Below are 17,094 nucleotides of genomic sequence, written 5' to 3' on the forward strand. Positions count from 1 at the left end.
TTCTTTTGAATTAATTGATTACTCAATCGATGATTAATTAATTAGCTAATTAATCTTAGTAATTTTTCTTTTATTTTAATTCTTTAATCCATGGACTTTCAATCCTAGTTATCAAATATCCTCACATGGATTAAAATATAAATCCACCATTATGTTCTGTGTCCCCACTCTCTCCATACTCCCAAATGTTTGAACATGCTAACTCATCCTACTCTTCACTCATACATGTTTGAGTATGGTAACTCATCCCACTCTTTGCTCATGCATGTGCAAGCATGTTAACTCGGAGACATGCCAATCCTTTGCCTTGCCCCTTGATCTTTGATTCATCTCAACCTTAAATGTCTAATGTCCCCATTATAGCCAGTAGGTGTAAGGAAGTAAGTAGTGGAACAATTTCCTATACTAATCTTATGTGGAGGATAATGCAAAACTTTTACAGATCTTTAGAACAATTACAAAAAACTTAACATAAATAAACATAAATATCATGCACACTACAACACAACGATTTACATGGGGAAAACCCTTTCAAGAGAAAAACCCCACACTCTAAAAGTCACCCAATATTATTCAGAAATCAACTACAGAATCCAATATACTTGCAGAGCAAGCTTCTCACAGGAGTTAGGCAACTAAACAACTATAATATTCTTACACACAATCTCCATATATACGAGATACAATACTTGAAACTGTCAAACAATATTACAAAACCATGGGATAAAACCATCCAAGAGTGGTTCCCATCTTATATCCAATCCAAGATGACATATAATGTGTCAAAACACACACCAACATGTGTAGCTCCCTTTTAAAACTCATTTATGTGTTCAATGCATTTTTATATTTCCTATTATAGGAGACCCAACTTCTGGAGGCCATAACTTTTGAAAGTGATGTACGATTGACGAACCATTTGAAGTGCTGGAAAGATCACGATGTGCTATATCAAGCTGGGATTGGCTATATTGATATAGACACTTTCAAGTTGTTTCAGAGCCTCTAAGGCCTTCAAAATTGAATTCAAAGCTTTTGTTCACAACATCAAAAAATATAAACTTTAATATCTTCAAATCTTGACATGATCTTGAAACAAAAATTTACTAGCATTCTTATCTAGCCAATTCAAACTTTTAGGGGAAATTTTAGACATTTTGTGCTCAAATGAAAACTTACTAAAAATAGTAACCTTATGTATATGCAAGTTCAAGACATCAGTTTCTTAACAATATGGGACTATAGGGGTGATAGAACCGATACATCAGGATAGCGCCCCCCAACCCCCCCCCCCCCCCCCTTGGGCCACCATTGGCCATGCATCCTTAGTTACTCTAAATTAGTGGAATAACTTTAATTGTTGTTTCTATTAGTTGAGGGGTTGGGAAACTCAAAGTTATCAAAAGTAGTGGTGAGCCCAATTTTTGTTATTTTGTAGCTTGCCTCCCTTTTAACTCTATCTTTTTGAAACATGTTTGAGAATGCATAGCTCTTACACAACATATACCACTTGTCTCCTTGTTATGAAACTTTTCACAAGGCCAAGCCTTGAATTCATGCCCCCATCTTCTTCAACTCCTATCCATTCATCAATAATGCATCGTTGACCTTTAATTTCCCCATAAAACCCTATAAATTGGAAGCCTCTCCTTCCATTTTCATCATATACCTAGACATTATCCTTATGTTTTTCATTCATCTAAACAAAACATTCTATCATATCCTCATGCTATCCATTTGATCTCTCGCCTTAATCTTAAATTCATGTTGCTAGTTCACTAAGGAACCACACACCATCATCAATGCATCATATTGAGTGCACTCTAGCACAATCAGAGGAGAAAAGAAAATATGATATAAAGTTCAATTAATTGTATTTAAATATTTGTGTCTATACTCTTGTTTTTCCTTATCTTTAGACATGAATAAAAATCATGTTGGAGATTTTAAGTAAATAAAGAGATTGGTTATGAACAATGTTATGATCTATTTATTGATAGTTTAAACATGATAAACTATTTAAATGGAGAGTTTGATTCTCTTTGAAATCGTGAAAGTGGAAATGATGAGTATGCAGATTTGTTGTTACCTATACTACAACCTTTTGCCACACCAATTAGACCTATTAAAAATAATTCCATTTAAATGTGAACATGATGGTGGAATTAGAAGAACATGAACTAGTAAAGGAACAAGAAGTTAATTTGCCATGGCTTAAAGTTGAAATTGTGATCACTCACTTGTATGGTCTTTTGATCAAGAAGTATATAGATTTCTTTAGAAAGAAGATATAACCAACCCCACATTACCAATATTTAAGATTTTTTGACAATTCGATTGATAAATTTATAGAACTTAATGAAACGTAGATAAAATAATTCTATAGATCCTTCCCTAGAAAATTATATAGTTAATGATGTTTGTCGTTGATATAGTGATCATTCAAAAATATTAGATATCACTACTAAAATATATATGCTTAGGAAAGGCTCTAATGATTTAACTATATGAAATAAATTTGAAGATAACTATTTTCAAATTAATTTAAAAAAAAAAGAAATTTGTGTCCCTTTGGTAAGTCATTAGATTATTTTAGATGAATAAATTAGTATTATTAAAGTTGACTGTATTTAAAATATGAATTAAAGGATATTATTGTAGCTAAATCTAATTGTCACTATGTAAATTTACTTGCACAATCTACTAATACAAAAACAAGGAATGTGATATATGTAACGATAAGCTTATCTTCCTAACGAATGATACCACAAAATAAGATCTTCCTAAACCTTCTCTACCTTGTCATTCATCGCGTTCTCTATGTTTAGTGATGGACCTTGTGATAAATCTAATATCATTAAAACAAATCAATGATTTTTTTTATAGATAAATTTAATATAATTTTTACAAATAGTCAAGTGGTTGAAATGACTACAAGTATAAAATGCTCTTATTTTTTCAAATACAAAGATTCAAATAATAGGACATGTCAATAGGTTGAGCATGGCTCAATAGAGGTTACTCAATTCTTAGTTCTCTCTCCAAAAAATTAGGAGAACAAAATCGCAAGATCTAATATTTTATTTTCTTAATATAAAGATATACCTATTTTTTTAGAATTGTAACCACTAAAATTTTAACATGTGACAATATTGAAAGAAATAACAATGGATGTTTCTTTGTTTTTGATTAATAAAGCAACATTAACTAGGATGTTGACCCTTAAAATAGCCAAGACTATCAATTTTACAAAAACAACAGACAAGGGTGTTGACCCTTAAAAAACATAGCCCAAAGGCAGTAAAGGAAACAACAAAATAGGGATAGGTGAAAGTAACCTATCAAACCCGCAACAACCCAAAACCTAGCTCAAAGATGGGGAGAATCATCCGAGCCAAGGCAAATTTGGGGGAGGGGGGATGATTTTCCTTTCCACCTACGACGAACCACAATCCAGGCAATACTATCATTAAGACCATCAAAAGAAGGATTGGGCGGGGAGGGTGCCGTAAAGTTACAATCAACAACAACAGTAAGCTGCTACAACAAAATGACAACATATTGTTGTAGCAGAGCATCAATAGGCTGCTTCAAAAGAACCACATCAGGAGCAGATTCAACAAGAGTGGATCGATGATGTTGAGCAGGAGCAACAGTCATAGGACCAGAGGAGTCCAATTTAGTAGCATCGAGGGGTTCAATAGGAGCTTCAACAACAGTGAGAGACACTACCTCATCCCGAGAGGAGTCATCATCCGCCAGAGAGGAGTCATCGGTATTAGCAACATTGACCATCAAATGATCAGTAGTAGTGTCCTTCCACCAAGTAGCAGAACCTTTGTGTTGAGAGAAAGAACAATCCAAATCCAAGTGACCCATTAAATGTTTCATTGTTATGATCCATGAACTTTGATGTTTTAAGGGGTAAGTAGTCTAGAAAACAAATGGTCCTTTTTTAATTTTGCTTATTTTGTCTTGATTTGTTTTTTGTTTTGTTCGTATACTGTTGATCTTGCAATCCTATTTCTATTTGAGCCATAGTCAATTTATTTTTATAATCTTATTATTTATTAATTGACTAGTTACATGATACATGTCATGGATTAGGACAAACCTTTTATACATGGTTACAGGTGATCTTTTCCTTATACATTCATGATGGAATGATTTTTGGGATTTTGTGGATCTTTTATCCAGATGCATAGATTAATTTTCATACATAAAGTTTCAATAAAATTTGAAAATATCTTATGTATCCCTTATCCTTCACTCTACAAATATGACTATGACTAATTTACTGTGTTAAACTAAAAAATTAAGAATATAAAATAATTGATTACCATGGAATTGAACATAGTTATTGACTACAATATTTATAAGATAAGGAAAATAAAAGAATGATAAAAAAAATATATCATTCATTTTGGGTGACTCAAGTACTTTATTGGGGCTATATATGCCTAGCTAGCAATATATCTATACTTGAAAAATACCAAAGGTACCTTTGTCAAGGCTATATGCACATAGCTAATAATGGAACTATGCCCAAGTAATCAAAAGAGACATGTCTAACATTAACATTTTCTTGAAACAAAATGATTTCTCCTGCTTCTCCAACATTTTAAAATGAGATTGCTACCACTCCTCCAATGACAATATTGAACCAGTCTTCAATTGCTTCAGTTTCTACTGCCCCTACCTCTACACTAGTGGGATTTGCTGCCATGTCTACCACAATCTCTCGTGGGGGTTTTTCGCTAGGGTCTAGGTCTTCTCCAGCCATAGGTGTGCCTCCCTTTCCCTATCCTTCACACACCTCTTGGTTGTGGGTGGGTCAGGTGTTGCTACTGATGATGGTGGTCCTGCTAGGGCTTTTGTGGGTGCTGGGGTCCCCTCTTATGGACCTTTTTCTACTATTGGTGGGCGAAGCTTTGCTTGTGTTGCTAGATATGTTGTTTCTCATCTTCTCATAGGGAAATATCACCCTTTTCCTTGTGCCAAGACCTCCCTTGTTGTGGTTTGTGGCCAAGATGTACAAAAAATGTTACTTTCTACCAATGTTGTGGGTTAGTGTGTAGATTTGCTAGGTTTTGGCCCACCCTCCCAGATCTACATTGTTGGGTGAGTGATTTTTGGAAGCCTTTGGTTATTGGTAGTATTGAGATTTTCCCTTTTGCTAATGGTTTTTTTATTGCTTCCTTTGCTTCTTCTAATGCTCGTGACATGGTGTTGAGCAAGTTGTGGTTTTTGGGAGTTTACTCTCTCTCGGTCAAACCTTGGATAATTTCTTTTAACCTTCTCATTGAACCACTCATTGTGCATCTGGTGTGGGTTTGTCTTCATAATATTCCTCTTAATTTTTGGGAGCATTCTTGTTATGCGGCCACTGATAACTCTATCGACTGCTTCTTGAAGGTTGATGATACCACTTCCTTGATGGGTCATTCTAATTTTTCTTGCATTTTAATTGAGGTTAATATATCTATGCCTCTCCATAGGCATGTGGTTCTTATGGTTGGGGATATCTCATGGACTCAATTATTGGATTATGAGGGCCTCCCCTTTCATTGTCAAAGATGCTTCTCAATTGGTCACCTAGCTATGGATTGTTATCTCATGTTGTAAAAGCATTGTTACTTGGTGGGAGGATGCTAATGGTACTCATTCAACTATTGAGGCTTCTATTTTTAATGAATCCCAACATGCCAATGATGAATCCTCCTAGGATGAGGTTGCGCCTCTACTATTGTTGTGCCCCACCTAGATCCTACTCCCCCTTTTGTTACTAGTGTGAACTCCTCAGGCCTTGTTGTTCTTACTCCTATTGCTCCTATTCTATAGTAACCTTCTACTCCAAGTGTGGAAAGACCCTGTAAAGGTATTTCCCCACTTGATCCCACTTGTAATGATGTTCTTAACAATAGTATTGCTTGGACTATTGTTTGTCATAGACGAAAAGGTAACTCTTCCCCCCACTACTCTTCCTTGAGTTGTGGTGAAATTTATTCCCACTCTTGAGAAGGGTTTCTAGTTGTACTACTAGTGTGTTGTTGAAGGTTTGTTTGGCCTTTTTTTACACATCAGTATTGTGATATGCTATTAATGGCTTGTTTAAACTGAGTTTTTATAGGGTCAACACCCTTGTTTTGTTGTTTATTTTAAGCTACCTGTGAGCTGTTTGTATATCGGGTTAGCATGCTTGTTTTGTTGATTTTAATATATACAAAAAGACATGTCTAACAATACACACTTTCATATCTAAATATGACCTCTACCTATATAAAGAATCAAAGTTATAAAGACAACATTTCAAATCATGTTAATCAAACCATTTAGATTAAAGAAAGGGAATACCACAAGAACACAACTAGATAAGGATATATTGATATTGTCATAAAATAAATTTACACATACTTATGTATAAATATTATTCTATTATTTGGAAATATTGAAATGTTAAATTTATATTTTTGATAAATTTTAGATCCTAAATTTATTGGGAATTTGCTTAAATGTAACCATATTGATTGATGCATTTCTCTATTCAAGTACACAAGTCATAAGGGCTATGTTTTTAATGAGAAATGTTTATATAGTTTATTTTGTGACTTTGTTAAATTTCCCTTTTTTTTTCACAATAAGTTGACATACATGTGTAATTTAAGTTTACAACACACCCTAAAATTCAAAATTTTAGGGATCCCAACTTTCCATTAGGAGTTGATAATTTATGTTAAGTTAGAAAGTTTTACTTTATGTTTTATTTTCTCATTACCTATTTGTCTCAAGTTACATTTAAGTTGTTTTTTGCTATGATTTTTTTTGAATCATATTTAAAAGTTATTCAAAGTCCATTTCTATCTAGATCCATAAGGGAGTTTGGGTTTAAAAAAATTGAATATTCATAGTCTAGGCTTCGACTTTTCCAAAAGTCATACCCTAGTTTTGGAAACTTCATAAAATAAAATTAAAATCCTTATTTATTTGATTGAAAACTAATAAATTACCCTTGAAAGCCTAATCACACCATTTAAATCTAGTTAACACTTAGAAAAAATAATTTTTTGTATCTCTTGATGGATCCTTTGTATTTGACATTTTGTAAAACTTGTAGACTACATGTTGACATTGCATACTAACATGAAATGGAGGATAGCACAAACCTCCCAATGTTGACATTGCGATTGACATGTTGAGAACAAAAATCAAAATGTAAGTCAACACTACAGCCCAATGTGCAAGAGGAAACCTCCAATACTTAATTATATTTTTTACTCTTGCAGTTAGTAGTTGGCACTAACCATTGAGATGCGAAACTTGGATGTTGCAAGAAGACATCTTGTGCTAGCATGCAAGTGAAGTGAAAACACTATTTATCATGCCAAAGGCATTTCTTATATGAAGTGAATAAGTTGATGTCATGCATCACAATGCAAACAATTAGAGATAGGATGCAAGATGATGAAAAACATCTTAGTAGATTTTGACAATTTTTAATTTGTTGGGACAATTGAAAGAGACCTCTGCTATAGTTTAATCTCGTATCCTCTAGGAGTATATCTGTTCACACTTTTAACCTTTTTGTTTGTTAACACTTTTTTTTCCACCAACCTTTCACAATGAACATGCTTGTTTATTTATTGTTATGTTTGCTATTTTAGATCAAATGAGTTGATTCACAAAGTTAAATATATAAAAAAATATTGTAATATGGATGATGAATTTATTTTTTAGTACATTTATTTATTTTTAACAAAGGTGTCTAACTCATTTTATTTTATATCTCTTTTTAATCATTGCAATATTTGACTTACAAGGATTCTATTTGTTATAACTTAATATTATGTGATAAATATTATTAGATTATATTTAATTTAGGAGAATATCATTTGTTGTATTTAACTTACAAGGATTCTATGTGTTGGAATTAATATTCTTCCTATCTCGGTATCAATGATAGGGTGGAATGGAACTTTCTCAAGGCCATGCCTAAGAGATTCAGTTTCAATGATTAGTGGATTGACATGATTCATTTATGCATTTCTTCGACAAGATATTCCATTAGTGTAAATGAATCTATTTGTAGATTTTTACAAGCAACTAATGAGATGAAACAAGGAGATCCCATTTCCCCCTTCCTTTTCCTTCTAATGGCTAAAGCAACGGGGAGATAATTTAAGAAAAGATGCGAAAACAACAAGTGGAAAGGCATTAAAATGGTTCAGGAATTGAAACCGATCACCCACACATAGTTCATAGATGATACAATTCTATTATGGGAAGCCAACACAAGGAAGGCTTTAGAGATAAAAGATGCATTGGAGGAATATTCAAATGCATCAGGCCAACTAATGAATAAAGAAAAATCCTCAATTCACCTTTTTTAATACAAAGAAGGTGACACAAAAACACATTGCAAGTATTCTTGGGTTCCAAATTGAAACCATTCCTACAAAGCACTTGGGGGCATTGCTAATCTCTAGGACTTGTAGGTCACCACATTGGTAAGACATTATTGATAATTGTAGAAATAAAATAAACATGTAGAAAAATAGATGGTTGTCTTTGGCAGGACAAATGAAAATGATTGGATTGGTTCTTGGAATAGTACCTATATATGTGATGTCTTGTTTTCAAATCACTCACAAGATTGAAGAAAACCTAGAGAAATTTTTGAACAAATTCTCCTGGGAAGGTTCTAAAGAAGAGAAGAAAATTCTATTGGTTCATTGGGACAAAACTTGTCTTCCTAAATTAGTTGGGGGTGATAGGTTGGGGAAAATGAAGACATAAAATATAGAATTGGGTGCCAAGATCTCCTAGAAGATGTATAGAGAACCAAATTGACTTTGGTGCAAAATATTTTAGCATAAATATTTAGATTGCATCAAGTCGAAGAGGATCCTCATGATGGTAAATAGTACAATAGGATTAGCATTATGGCAATTTCTATGGGAGACTAGAAATATTATTGTTGGAAAAAATGGTGTCTCAACCTTGCATTTACATGAGGTTATTATTTATAGTATGTTTTCATTTGATAAAGAAATGGTGGAAAATTCTCCCTGAAGCTTATGGTTGGCTAGATAAGCATTCTGGTAAAGTTATGTCGCAAGATCACAAGAAGTTTTGAAGATATTAAATTTTTCATTTGGAGGGGTGCAATGAAAGGTTTAAATTTATTTTTGAGGACTTTAGAGACCTCTAAAATATTAGACAATTAAAATAACCAGAAGACAACTGAGATGGGGGGTGGGTGGGTGAATTAGTTGTCACAGATTATCGGAACCATTAGCAATTAAAACTTTAATACCAGAACCAAAAACATTAATACCAGAATGCTTAAACCAAATACCGAAATATCAGTTAAACCAAGTAAGCATAAACAATAATCATAGAATAAATACCATCCACATGACACCAAGATTTATACGTGGAAAACCCGGTGAAGGGAAAAACCATGGTGAGAAGCCTACCCACAGTCAGATAATACTTTTGCAGTAAGTATGTGAATTACAATTGAGGGGCCCACACTTGTAGGAAGGCCAACAACCTAGAGTGCACTGCTCATCACAAAAGAAGCCTCATTGACTACATAGAAATCCAGACTACAATCTAGAGAAGAGGTTGAACTACAAAGATATCATCTCCTATGCCTGAGTATAGTTCCGATTAAGCTCAATACTGGAGGACTAAATCCTCTTACATAAACCCAATTCGATCTCCAATGATCGACTAAATCCTCTATCTGAATGATATTAAATTATTCGCACGTTACATCCCTTGACCATTAACCTTACCATGATGATCTACAATGAGATCTTACATTATATATACAAACCCTCGACCATAAACAATCAGGTCAGCCACTAGACAATAAACCAATTACATAATTACAAACCATGTCGGCCTTAGACCAAATAAATAATATCCAACACATAAGAAATCTCAGAAATGTATCGAGAAGTCCAATCCACACGCTTCATTAAACCGGTTCATAACCTAGACCAATCGAGACCCAATATAGGTCCATACGCTAAAGAAATGATCTCCATTTGCCAAGTCTCGAACATGATTACCAATAACATCCTGAAACTCCACCAGAAGCTGCACCAACACCACTTATGTAATTCATCAAAGATCTTCATCAAAAGCTCTGTCGATGAAACCCTCGCTAGAACCAAAAATCGGGCTTCTAAGCAAATAAGATAGCATCCGATCACCAGAACAAAACCAACTCACTGAACATGAACATGAGTATCATGAACAAGCCAATTCCATAACCAAATCATACCCGAGCCTACCGGATCATGCCGGATCCAAACCAACCAGAAACCACTCAACCTACCGGGACTAGAAGGGTGCCGCTAAAGCATCCAAACAACTAGTGTTGGCATCAATGACAAAAAATCAATGCAACACATAATCAATTCCTCCAAATGGCCTACAATCTCCCCCTTTGGCATTGATGGCAACACTAGATGTGAAAAACATGTAAGTACCAAGAAATTCCAAACAAGTCTCCCCCAATGGAAGACAACCAACAATCTCCCATAGTAATGAAGTTATGAAACAAAGACCAAACTCCCCCTATGAATGATATCTCTGTAAAGCTCTAAATTATACATACATCTCTTCCCCTATCAATATCTCTCCCCTTTACTTCTTCTTTTTCACATCAATATCTCTCTCCCTTTGACATCAATGCCACAAATCTGACAAAAATATCAAAGCAAAAACATAAACCATTGAATTACAAAGATAACTACTCCCCCTGAGTAGTAGCATCCCACATCAGTGCCATAATGAATAGTATCTCTGATAATGCATACCAAAATGATGCCAAACTGCATCAATCAAGTCTCTACCAGAGGGGTAGAAACTCTTAGTTTGTCTCTCAGGTACTCAAATGATTCTGTGGGCAAAGGTTTAGTGAAAATATCTACAATCTTCTCTTTAGTGTTCATATAAACCAATCTAACTTCATTTTCTTCCACCTTTTCCTTTAAAAAGTTATACTTGATAGATATGTGCTTTGTCTTAGAATGAAATACTAGATTCTTTGATATATCAATAGCAATAGCGTTATCACAATGAATAACTACCGTTCCATCACAATCCACCTTTATATCCTTCAACATTTTCTCCATCCATAAAAATCGTGTATAGTTAGTAGCAACAACAATATACTTAGCTTTAGCAATAGATAAAGAAGTACATGATTGTTTCTTGCTGATCCATGAAACCAAATTCTTTCCAAGAAAGAAAGCTCCACTGAAAGTACTTTTCAGGTCATCAACATCTCTAGCCCAATCAACATCTGTATATGCACATAAAGTAAAGTTATCATCCTTAGGGTACCACAAACCATATTCTGATGTACCTTGCAAGTATCTAAAAATCCTTTTCACTGCACACTCATGATTTTCTCTAGGATCACTCTAAAATCTTGATACAATAAAAACAACATTCATTATGTCAGGCCTAGTCCGAGTCAAATAAAGTAGACCTCCAATCATAGATTTGTATCTTGTAGGATTTACCGATGCAAAAACATCTTTTCTTGTCAATTTATCACTTGTAACCATAGGAGTACTTATCGGTTTAGAATCTCTCATATGAAATTTCTTCACCAATTCCTTAACATACTTAGTTTGATAGATGAAAATACCTTTATCAGTCTGAGTGATCTGCAAACCTAAGAAAAATTTCATCTCTCCAATCATAGACATTTCAAATTCTTTCTCCATATTCTTAGAAAATTCCATGCATAACATATCTTCACCTCTAAAAATAATGTTATCAAAAAATACTTCAATAATCAGTTTATCAACATCAGTGATTTTATAATATAAATTACTGTCGGCACTACCCTTAGTAAAACCAAGCTTCAAAAGATATTTATCTAATCTTGCATACCAAGCTCTAGGTGCTTGTTTCAATCCATATAAAGCTTTCCTTAACCTACAAACCATGTTTGTATCATCTAATAGTGAAAAACCATCAGGTTGCTCAATATAAACTTCCTCATCAAGATCCCCATTAAAAAATGTACACTTAGCATCCATCTAATAAACCTTGTAGTTCTTATGAGGAACATAGGCAAGAAATATTCTTACAGCTTCAATCCTAGCTACCGGTGCAAAAGTCTCTCCATAATCAATTCCTTCCTTCTAAGAATATCCTTTACAAACCAATCTAGCCTTATTTCTTATAACTTGACCATCCTCATTCAATTTATTCCTAAAAACCCATTTAGTTTCGATAACATTCTTATTTTTAGGCCGGGGAACCAAAGTCCATGTACTATTTTTCTCAATTTGATTTGATTCTTCTTCCATAGATTTCAACCAATATTCATCTTTACATGCCTCAATTACTGATACCGGTTCAACTTGTGAAATTAAACATACTTCATTAGTTGTCAGTCTTCTTCTTGTCATCACCCCATTGTTCTTATCCCCAATGATTTGATCTTCTGAATGATTCAATCTCACATACCTAGGAGTCCTCTGACTCTCTGTTCCTTTTTTGTATTCTTCAATTACTATAGAATTCTCTGATACTACCGTAGTAATTGGTTGAACACTCAGTTCTGGTAAAGGTGCTACCAGTTTAGATATAATCATTTCCATGGCTAGTTCCTTCTCATAAACTCTGATTTGACCTCTATATAGCTCATCCACTTTGACATTAGCACTCTCCACAATTCTCTGCAATCTCTTGTTATAAAATCTACATTCCTTTCTTTCATTAGAATAACCAAGAAATATGGCTTCATCACATCTAGGATCAAATTTGCCAATAGTATCATCTTTCCTGATATAACATTTACTACCAAATATTTTGAAATACTTAAGTGTAGGTGTATTGCCAAACCATAATTCATAAGGTGTCTTACCGGTTTCTCCTTTGATATTTACTATGTTGAATGTACAAACCGCTATGCTCACTTCTTCTCTCCAGTAGATATGAGGTAGACTAGCTTCCATCATTATTGTTCTAGTAGCATCCAAGATAGTTATGTTCTTCCTTTCCACAACTCCATTCTGCTAAGGTGTCCAGGGGGCAGAAAATTGTCTTCTTATTCCATGCTTCTGAGAAAAGTTATTAAACTCACCGGATGCGAATTATCCACCATGATCTAACCTCAAAAATTTAATCTTCAATGCTATCTTAGTTTCCACTTTAGCCTTAAATATTTTAAACTTTTCAAATGCCTCAGATTTTTCTTTTAAAAAAATAACCCACATCATTATAGAATAATCATCAATGATTAACATGAAATATCTATCACCTTGAAATTTTTTAACTCTACCAGGGCCACATAAATCCGTATGAATAAGATCAAGAACATCTTTAGATTTATCTTGTATACTCCTAAAAGAGGTTCTGACCTATTTACCCATTTGACATTCTCTACATACCAGATTATAGGGCTTCATAATCTTAGGTATATCCCTAACTACCTTAGTTGAATTGATCTTCACAATGCAATCAAAATTCACATGACACAACCTTTTGTGCCATAACCAACTCTCATTAATCTGTGTAATCAAACATGTCTTCTCACCGGAGTTCAAATGAAATATATTACCTTTTGTCTATGTACCGGTTGCAATCTCCAAACCAAATTTGTTAATGATTTTGCATTTTCCATCCTTGAACTGTAATTGAAATACCTTATCCACCAATTGTCCTACACTCAAAATATTATGCCTTAAACCTTCAACATAATAAACATTATCAGTATTTTTCTTACCATCCAATGAAATAGTTGCTTTTCCTTTGATCATACATGCTTTGTTATCTCCAAATCTGACTAGAGTACCATTGAATTCTTGCAAAGATAGAAACTTCCCTTTATCTCTAGTCATATGATGTGAACAACCACTATCAATTACCCATTCATCCTTATCTTTAATTTTAGCAGCAAGTGCCTTCTCTTCCAGTGCCGGATCATCTTCCTTGATAGCCAAGAACACCCATTCCTTCCCATTGCCGGAACCACTAGCAGAGTCTTCTGCCAGTTCATCATCAAAATCAGCAATACCTTCCTCATTCGCTATGTGCATGATTTGTCTCTTTTTTTCCTATACTTATACTTGTTCTGATATCTAGGGTTAGGCTTAAATGATCTTTAAACTCTTTCTTCAAATCTTGAATTTCTTTCAGGATATCTAGATGCAAAATGACCAATCTTATTACATGCAAAACATTTAAAAGGTGCTTTTCCATCATACTTACTTCCTACCAGTCCTTTAGGTAATCTTCTAGCAAATAGTGCTTCAAGTTGCTCAAATTCTTCATCTTTTCTCTTCATATCTTCCAATTCCTTTGCATATAAAGCTTTCCAATCTTGCTTACCGATTGCAGATGTAGATGCATGAAAAGCAAGTTCAGTCTTTACAGCTATGGAAGGTCCAAATTCTTCAAGATCAAAAGCGGATAATTTCCCAGCCAAGGTATCTTTGTTCACAGATGTATTAGCCATTGTTCTCAACTAATTAATAGCAGTAGCCTTTATTTTTTAAGCGAGCAGTAGGGCTCTTAGGACTTTAGAAACAATTTCATCTTCGCTCAGAGTTCCACCACAACATTGAATTCCCTTAACAATCTCATTTACCCTTTCCATGAATGCAGTAATCTTTTCATCTTCTTCCATCTCCAAGTTTTCATATCTTACCCAGTAACCATCAAGTTTAGCAATCTTCACTATAGGGTCACCTTCATTAAGAGTCTCCAATTTATCCCATATACCCTTTCCACATGATTTGTCGGTTAATCCCATTATTTGCTGATCAGAAAGTGCACACAAGAGGGCTTCTCTTTCTCTACAATCATTCTCAAGCTCCTTAGCCAAGTTTGTCGGAGGAGGATTGCTAGATACCAGATTATAAGGTGTGACACCATTCTGTTTGATCTCCCAAATCTCCTTGCCAAAACATCTCAAATGAGTCTCCATCTGAATCTTCCATACTATGTAATTTGTTCCATCAAGCCTAAGAATATATCTCTAAAAGATAGCTCTAGATGAACTGGATGAACTTGAGCTGTTAGTCGCCATAGGATCTTCCTCAAGCGGTTAATCTTTCTACAGAGAGGAGTATATCTCTGATACCAATTGTTAGAGAATTCAAATAGTCGGAAGACAACTGAGATGGGGTGGGGGGGTGAATCAGTTGTCACAGATTACCAGAACCATTAGCAATTAAAATTTTAATACCAGAACCCAAAATATTAATACTAGAATGCTTAAACCAAATACCAGAATAGCAGTTAAACTAATTAAGCATAAACAATAATCATAGAATAAATACCATCCACATGACACCAAGATTTATACATGGAAAACCCAGTACAAGGAAAAACCATGGTGAGAAGCCTACCCACAGTCTGATAATACTTCTGTAGTAAGTATGTGAATTACAATTGAGGGGCCTACACTTGCTGGAAGGTCAACAACCTAGAGTGCACTGCTCATCACAAAAGGAGCCTCACTGACTACATAGAAATCCAGACTACAATCTGAAGAAGAGGTTGAACAGAAAAGATAGCATCTCCTATGGCTGAGTATAGTTCTGGTTAAGCTCAATATCGAAGGAATAAATTCTCTTACATAAACCCAATTCGTTCTCCAATGATCAACCAAATCCTCTGCCTAAATGATATTACATTATTCACACATTACATCCCTTAACCATTAACCTTACCATGATGATATACAATGAGATCTTACATTATATATACAAACCCTCGACCATAAATAGTTAGGTCGGCCACCAGACAATAAACCAATTACATAATTACAAACCATGTCGGCCTTAGACCAAACAAATAATATCCAACATATAAGATATCTTGGAAATGTATCAAGAAGTCCAATCCACACACTTCATTAAACCAGTCCATAACCTAGACCAATCGGGACCCAATATAGATCCATACGCTAAAGCAATGATCTCCATTTGCCAAGTCTCAAACATGTTCACCAACAAGATCCTAAAACTCCACTAGAAGCTGCACCAACAATACTTATGCAATTCATCAAATATCTTCATCAAAAGCTCTACTGGTGAAACCCTCGCCAGAAACAAAAACCAAGCTTCTAAGAAAACAAGATAGCATCCGATCACTAGACCAAAACCAACTGACTGAATATGAACATGAGTATAATGAACAAGCCAAGTCCATAACCAAATCATATCGGAGCCTACCAGATCATGCCGGATCCAAACCAACTAGAAACCACTCAACCTATCAGGACCAGAAGGGTGCCGGTAAAGCATCCAAAAAGCTAGTGTTGGCATCAATGACAAAACATCAATGCAACACATAATCAATTCCTCCAAATGGCCAACATAAACACCTTGAAAAGTGGGCATAAGAAGTGTAGTGACTTACATGACAATAGATAAATTCGCGAGCTTTTTGATGCTTCAAACAATTCATGAATAGGATACGCAATTCTTAAGTTATGGCCTTCAAAAGTTTGTACTCTTGAAATAGGAAATAAAAAATACATCGAAAACATAAATGAGTTGTAAAAGGGAGGGACACGTGTTGATGTGTGTTTTAACATGTCATAGGGAATCTAGAAGGGAGATAAGGTTGGCTACACCTTATCGGGTTTTTTTAGCTCATGGTTTTGTAATACCGTTTGATGGTTTCTTGTATTGTATCTACTATATATGAGGTACATGAGATAGAGGTTATGTGTAAGAGTTTTATGGCTATTGAGTTACCTCTGAATTTGTGATTAGTGGTACTCATGCAAAGATCTTTCTCTGCAAGTATAATGTAATCTATTTTTGATTGCTGAATAATATATTGGGCGACTTTTGGAGTGTGGGGTTTTTCTCCAGAAAGGTTTTCCCCACGTAAATCACCATGTTATGGTTTGAATGGTATTATGTCTATTTCTATTTTATGTAACTGTTATAATGATCTATAAAGGTTTTTGCATTACTCTCCTCTCAAGGTTAGTGTAGGAAGTTGTTCCGCTACTTAACTTTCTTACACTTATAATATAGCATCTTACATGGAAAATCAACAATGACAAAAGTGAAATTTTTTGGACAAGTTCATGGAATG

Source organism: Cryptomeria japonica, chromosome 8 (assembly GCF_030272615.1).
Source record: "Cryptomeria japonica chromosome 8, Sugi_1.0, whole genome shotgun sequence".
NCBI lineage: Eukaryota > Viridiplantae > Streptophyta > Pinopsida > Cupressales > Cupressaceae > Cryptomeria > Cryptomeria japonica.